The sequence below is a fragment of the Taudactylus pleione genome, unplaced genomic scaffold, assembly GCF_031769625.1.
Source record: "Taudactylus pleione unplaced genomic scaffold, aTauple2 ptg000006l, whole genome shotgun sequence".
Taxonomy (NCBI): domain Eukaryota; kingdom Metazoa; phylum Chordata; class Amphibia; order Anura; family Myobatrachidae; genus Taudactylus; species Taudactylus pleione.
This window is the reverse complement of record NW_028284409.1, coordinates 14,135,732-14,143,952: the sequence shown is the minus strand read 5'-3', so window position 1 is coordinate 14,143,952 and position 8,221 is coordinate 14,135,732.

Sequence of the window (8,221 nt, the reverse complement as noted above, 5' to 3'; positions counted from 1 at the left end):
CATAACCGCATTCCCTGCTGTTATTGTGCATAACATATCCGCACACTGCTATTATTGTGCATAACATATCTGCATTCCCTGGTATTATTGCGCATAACATAAACGCATTCCCTGCTGTTATTGTGCATAACATATCCGCATTCCCTGCTATTATTGCGCATAACATAACATATCCGCATTCCCTGCTTTAATTGAGCATAACATATTCGCATTCCCTGCTATTATTGTGCATAACATAACCGCATTCCCTGCTGTTATTGTGCATAACATATCCGTATTCCCTGCTATTATTGCGCATAACATAACCGCATTCCCTGCTGTTATTGTGCATAACATATCCGCACACTGCTATTATTGCGCATAATATAACCGCATTCCCTGCTGTTATTGTGCATAACATATCCGCATTCCCTGCTATTATTGGGCATAACATAACCGCATTCCCTGCTGTTGTTGTGCATAACGTATCCGCATTCCCTGCTGTTATTGAGCATAACATATCCGCATTCCCTGCTATTATTGCGCATAACATATCCGCATTCCCTGCTACTATTGCGCATAACGTACCCGCATTCCCTGCTGTTATTGTGCATAACATATCTGCATTCCCTGCTATTATTGCGCATAGCATAACCGCATTCCCTGCTGTTATTGTGCATAACATATCCGCACACTGCTATTATTGCGCATAACATATCTGCATTCCCTGGTATTATTGCGCATAACATAAACGCATTCCCTGCTGTTATTGTGCATAACATATCCGCATTCCCTGCTATTATTGCGCATAACATAACATATCCGCATTCCCTGCTTTAATTGAGCATAACATATTCGCATTCCCTGCTATTATTGTGCATAACATAACCGCATTCCCTGCTGTTATTGTGCATAACATATCCGTATTCCCTGCTATTATTGCGCATAACATAACCGCATTCCCTGCTGTTATTGTGCATAACATATCCGCACACTGCTATTATTGCGCATAATATAACCGCATTCCCTGCTGTTATTGTGCATAACATATCCGCATTCCCTGCTATTATTGGGCATAACATAACCGCATTCCCTGCTGTTGTTGTGCATAACGTATCCGCATTCCCTGCTGTTATTGAGCATAACATATCCGCATTCCCTGCTATTATTGCGCATAACATATCCGCATTCCCTGCTACTATTGCGCATAACGTACCCGCATTCCCTGCTGTTATTGTGCATAACATATCTGCATTCCCTGCTATTATTGCGCATAGCATAACCGCATTCCCTGCTGTTATTGTGCATAACATATCCGCACACTGCTATTATTGCGCATAACATATCTGCATTCCCTGATATTATTGGGCATAACATAACCGCATTCCCTGCTGTTGTTGTGCATAACGTATCCGCATTCCCTGCTGTTATTGAGCATAACATATCCGCATTCCCTGCTATTATTGCGCATAACATATCCGCATTCCCTGCTACTATTGCGCATAACGTACCCGCATTCCCTGCTGTTATTGTGCATAACATATCTGCATTCCCTGCTATTATTGCGCATAGCATAACCGCATTCCCTGCTGTTATTGTGCATAACATATCCGCACACTGCTATCATTGCGCAAAACATATCCGCATTCCCTGCTATTATTGCGCATAACATAACATATCCGCATTCCCTGCTATTATTGCGCATAACATAACATCCGCATTCCCTGCTGTTATTGTGCATAACATATCCACATTCCCTGCTTTAATTGAGCATAACATATCCGCATTCCCTGCTATTATTGTGCATAACATAACTGCATTCCCTGCTACTATTGTGCATAACATAACCGCATTCCCTGCTATTATTGCGCATAACATATCCGCATTCCCTGCTATTATTGTGCATAACATAACCGCATTCCCTGCTACTATTGTGCATAACATAACCGCATTCCCTGCTATTATTGCGCATAACATATCCGCATTCCCTGCTATTATTGTGCATAACATAACTGCATTCCCTGCTACTATTGTGCATAACATATCCGCATTCCCTGCTATTATTGCGCATAACATAACATATCCGCATTCCCTGCTGTTATTGCGCATAACATATCCGCATTCCCTGCTATTATTGCGCATAACATATCCGCATTCCCTGCTACTATTGTGCATAACATAACCGCATTCCCTGCTGTTATTGTGCATAACATATCCGCATTCCCTGCTATTATTGCGCATAACATATCCACATTCCCTGCTATTATTGCGCATAACATAAACGCATACCCTGCTGTTATTGTGCTAACATATCTGCATTCCCTGCTATTATTGCGCATAACATAAACGCATACCCTGCTGTTATTGTGCATAACATATCCGCATTCCCTGCTATTATTGTGCATTACATATCCACATTCCCTGCTGTTATTGTGCATTACATATCCACATTTCCCTGCTTTAATTGAGCATAACATATCCGCATTCCCTGCTGTTATTGTGCATAACATATCCACATTCCCTGCTGATATTGTGCGTAACGTATCTGTACACTGCTGTTATTGTGCATAATATATCCACACCCTGCTGTTATTGTTGTCGAAGCCGGATAATTGGCTGAGACAGAATCTGTTCAAATTGAAATCTGCACGACGCCATTTTGCGAATGGCAACAAGACGCCCAACGTCATTTTAGCGAATCTCACACAATATCAGTACATACGGCGATGTTATTATTTAGCGCCGTACGATTCCCACGCAATAGAACAATGTTAAAAGCCCTCATTATATAAATAAATACCTAACTAAAACATATATGAACAATCCTGCAAAACACGTACCACAGTGTACTCCACAAACACGTAGACGCACAACCCTAACTAGCGTATTTTGTTACTCATTGCACACTTACATAGAAAGGTTCCCTAGCATTAAGGTTAATGTTCAAGGTTTTATTCATTATTAATTATGTAATAAAGCAACTGTATTTAAGATCTCAGGTTTAGTACATGATAAGCAGACCATGTTTGGTGCTATTCTAAACAAATGTTTATTTGCAGATCTCCGGTTCCATCAGCAGGGAGATCGCAACATGTGTCTACAAGTTATGGATCATAGAGAGGTAGGCATTGAAATGTATTCTGTGATGTAATGTTTATTAGCCAGTTTAGACTTGTTCTTCGGCGGGAAAACGGACACAAAGAGCTATTGGAGGCTGGACTATTACAATACGAACTGACCTATGAACTATATCGAAACAGAAGAACCAGGAAGAAGAACCAATGGGATTATGCCAACTTGTTCTATTGTATTGCCTATCTCTGTAAGGGTACATAAACAAGCGCTCTGAATCTGATAGTTAGTCGTCTTTCTTTGCTGTTGACGGAGGTTTCATAGTTGATGCCAGGAATCTGGATCCAGAGTGCATGCGTATGTATTCGACTGTACCTTGTGATTGCATAATTTGTTTGCACTAATTGTATTTAGATGACAGCATGTAACTATCTGCTTTTTGGTGAATAATATCTTTTTGTGCTTTGGAACCACAATCCAAGTCTGGAAAGCAATTATTTATTGTGTGACTTATAACGCTAAATAGCGACATTTAGGATGTATAGATCATTAGGTTTTCATAGTTGGGGGCTCGCAGAGTGAGATCATGCTGCCATTTTACACGGTAACACATGATTATCGATCTCTCAGCAAAGGGTGGAGGTGCCATACGCAGGAAAGAACGCATTGTGCCTTTGAAAACCTGCTACCACTTGATGCTGAGAGACCGCTATCTGTTATTGTGTGAGTTCAAGGCGCGCTGATTAGAATCCAGGGACAAGGAAGGAAAAAGTTTATTTTCCTTCATTAATAAAGGTTCGGGTTAAAAAAAAAAGGGGGAAGTCGCACAATAGTGTACGCATATTTCCTGTATTGCTGCCACGTGTTCAACGGTCATTGTATGTATAGCGTGATTGATTGTTAAGACCTCTGAATTATACTGCTATATTAAGGGAAATTGGTTTTATTTTCTGTACAGAAAAGGAGTGTATAATTGAAACGTGTGATTGCAGAGTAGAGGCTACTATCTGTTAAGTGAGTGGAGGTTACTGTCTGTTAAACCTCAGTATAAACTCGGTAGGTGCTCGATGGGGCAGCACAAACTACTGGGCCAGTGTACAAAGCAGGTACATTGTGGTTTAGGTTATCGAGAAACAAGGGTTTTTCTCAGTCCGAATACCCATTAATCGCAAAGTCCATTTATCAGTTAGGTTCCTTGGGCAGCGCGATCGGACCGCATTATGATTTAAATTGTGATTGTGAAGTGGGTGTCGTGGGAGTGAAACTGCTGGCAAGGTTAGGGGTTATTGGAACTTCTAGATGCTACCAGTGGGAGTATACTTAAAGTAGGAAGCTAGTGGTGAAGCTTGGGTTAAAATCAGCACAAGTAAAATAATTCACTAGGCGGTTACTTTACTCCTCGTGTATACACACGGATCATAACGTAGAGGTGAAGTGAGGTATAGCGGGAAGAAGCGAGCGGCTGAAGCTTGGTTTAATACGGCCGCAAGTAGAATAATTTACAATAGGTTGTTAGTCTGCTCCTCGTTGTGCAAGCCGACTGTAACGCCAGGCGGGTTAGCTGGGTATAATGGGAGGGAGTGAGTGAACGTTGCTCTCTGAAAATCGTTCACCAATCGAAATTCTGTAGAAATTGCTAAACGTTTTCCCAGATGGGTGCGAAGTCATCTCTAGTAATGGTCGATGATGCGCTGCAGATGGAAGGGCCGTTAGGGTCAGCCAGGTTCAGGCTTGGACTGGGCCGCCGGGGATTCGGGGAATTCCCCGGTGGGCCCCAGTGTAATATAGCCACGCCCTCTATAGCAGGAGGGCGGGGCTTTCTGCATGTCACCGGCGCCATCGTTTAGCTGCTTGCTGGGTAGTCATACAGCTGACTAACCCGGCGGCAGCTGCAAGTTGCTGGTGGTGGTGACGGGCGGCCGGCTCCTTTATCAGTAGCATCTCTCTTATTAGTAACACCACTGCTTCCAATTCCGGAATCAGTGGTGACGTCATGGGGGCGGGGCTTAGCGCATGTCACCGGCGCCGTTGTTTAGCTGCTTGCTGGGCAGTCAGGCTATGACTGACTTGGTGGCAGCTGCAGGCTGTGGGTGGTGGGTACGAGACGGCAGCTACTTTTAGCGGTAACACCACTGATTCCATTTCCGGAATCAGTGGTGATGTCACGGGGGCGGGGCTTAGCGCATATCACCGTTGACAGCTGCAGACGGCGGATGGCTCTGATCGTGCACCACTTGGAATCAGTGGTGATGTCATGGGAAGGGGGAGGGGAAACGGCTTAGCAAGGCTGCTGCAGGCAGGAGACAGTTCCCTTCTTGTTTGGTAGAAGCTCCACACTTTAAAACATTTTTGTAGAATTTATTATTCAGGTCCAACTTAAAAACTATTCATATTCAAACATACCACACTACCTAGTCAGTACACTCAGATTCATCTTAAACATTCCCACTAGGAACAAAACACATACTCCACCCCCAAGTCATATCGCCTAGCCTGCCATATGCGAACTTAACACATATCTCCACTGTGCATATGTAGTTAAAACATTCTTGCATCAATTCTGTCACACAGAACAGGTGACCAGCACTAACTACAATACGTCTGGAAGCTGGCACTCTCTCTGAAGCAATCATCATAAATATACACTAGACATTGTTCAGGCTTATGATTTGAAAACTATTACCAGTGGCTCACTATCAAAATCAAATTAGCACCATCGCTAAAATACCTCTTATACGGGATATGTTCAATATCCCAGCACATGGGATTCCAGCTGTCAGAATGCAGGCGCTGGAATCCTGACACCAGTCAGAATCCTGGTGTCGGCAACCCGACCGATGGAATCCCGAAAGTAAGTAGCGGGATAAGGGGTAGGGTTAGGCTTACGCACTAGGGGGGCGGGAGGTGTTAGGTTTAGGGTACAGGTGGGAGGGTTAGGTCTAGGGTGCGGAGAGGGTAGGTTAGGTTTAGGCACTGGGGGTTGGGTTAGGTTTAGGGTGTGGGGAGGCTAGGTTTAGGCACAGGGGGGGAGGATAAGGATATCTAGTGACAGGTGTTGGTATTCTTACCCTGTCAGGATGCCAGCTTCGGAATTTTGAATGCCGGCATCCCATACCCAACCCCCCTCATAGAAATGTTATGTACTCGACACAGCTCAAATTAACATTAACAAATAAAACGCCCAGCATAACCTAGAGCACAGGTTCTCAAACTCGGTCCTCAGGACCCCAAACAGTGCACGTTTTAGCAGGTCTCTTCACAGAATCACAGGTGAAATAATTAGCTCCACCTGTGCATCTTTTAAAATGTGTCAGTGAGTAATGAGTACACCTGTGCACCTGCTGGGTTACCTGCAAAACATGACCTGTGTGGGACGTAGAAAAGCCTCACTACAAGACAAATATATACCATCTGACGCTTTGTATTTATGCAACTGCAAAGATTTCCCTTTAGGCTTACTGTACATTACACACTACATATTGCAACCTGTTTGTTATCCCACTGTACTCCCTTCACATGATCGTCCACCATTTTCAGGCAGTGGCAGTGTTATGAAGATGTATTAGCATACCCTCCAACATGACCTGTTCCACAAGGTACAAAATGCTCTGCTCCTGGACTTCCCACCTAATTTATAATTGCAGCCACCTGTGTTGAAACACCTGTCTCTTTAATTGACTAGCTCAACACCGGTGTCTGCAATCATTAATTAGGTGGGAAGTTCAGGAGCAGAGCATTTTCTACCTAATGGAACGGGTCATGTTGGAGGGTAGGCCTTAGTGATCACACTGTCAATGCTTGCTGACACTGCAAGGACAAATAACCAAATAAGATGGCTGACATAATCAATCCAGGAAGTATAAATAAAAGACTTGGGACAGCATTTCTCAACCCTTGACAAATACCAAACCAGGCAGAAACGCGTTAGAACAGGACATATAATACTAGATATTAGGACCAATCACCCTCCCGACCCACACACTCCAGTTACAAAATGTCCACTGCTTACCAGGACAGGACGCGGCTACTAAGGAGAGCAGCACATAGATCCCTTGGTTGGAGAGTGCTGATGACAGCCTCATCCCTGTGTACAGAAAGACTCTGCCCGCCCACATCAGGATGTGGTAAGTACAATAGAAGAGAGCACCACACCACAGATGTGTCAATATTTACAGCTATCAGCTTATTGGCAACCTCAAAGACTTTGGACACTTGTACTGCGCCCCATATCTGGCATAGTGAAGAATAGCGAGCCACCCTCCCCTCCCTCCTTCCCACTTCTTCATTATAGCACATTAGTCCTGCGTCCATCACTCCCATTCACAAACTCCTATCCTCCCATTGTTATGTTTATTGTTACATGTTTGTCCAGCTGATGTGTATATGAATATACAAATCCAATACCCTCCTATCATATCTAAGGGATGTCCATCCCCTTATCTGATACATATTAGCCTTTAATACAACTTTAGTGTGACAAATGTTTATTCAATAAAATCATGAAGTTTTACATCTGCATCCATTGTGTTAATGACATATTTAAAGGTTTAGCGCTTGGGTATACCATACTGTACAGTACTAATTTTATAGGGAAGTTGGTTACCTCCTAACGTACAGCAGCTTCTGCCACAGGAGTGACTAGATTTTTACGCTTAAGCACAGAGGGCTTAATTCAGAGGTGGCCGTACGGTCTACGACCGCATGGCCGCCTCGATGTTTGTCCAGTGCGCATGCGCACGAGGGAGCCGGCTTCCTCGTGCGCATGCGTGAGACCCGCTACGACCGACAGCGCCGGTCGTAGCAGGTCTCTTTCCAAAGAGGGTGAGCTGTCGATGTTGATTGACAGCTCGCCCCGTTTGGAAGGCGGGCCGGGGGGGTGGCAGTCCAAACGGAGGCGTTCCCATGGGAACGCCTACCGTTTGGGGGAGGCCCCAATGACATCACTAGTGATGTCAGTGGAGAGCTTCCGGCTCTGACAGAGCCAGAAGCTCTCCGGGGTTTACGACAAGTGAGACCCTACCCGATGACCATCGCGACCATCACCCTAGCGGTCGTTAGAGCTGTGGGTGTAAACCCACAGCCTAACGACCGAAACAGAGGCGGGCGGTCAGGATGCAAGCGGCCGCCCAGTTTCTGAGCGACCGCTTGCATCCTCCGACCGCCTCTGAAT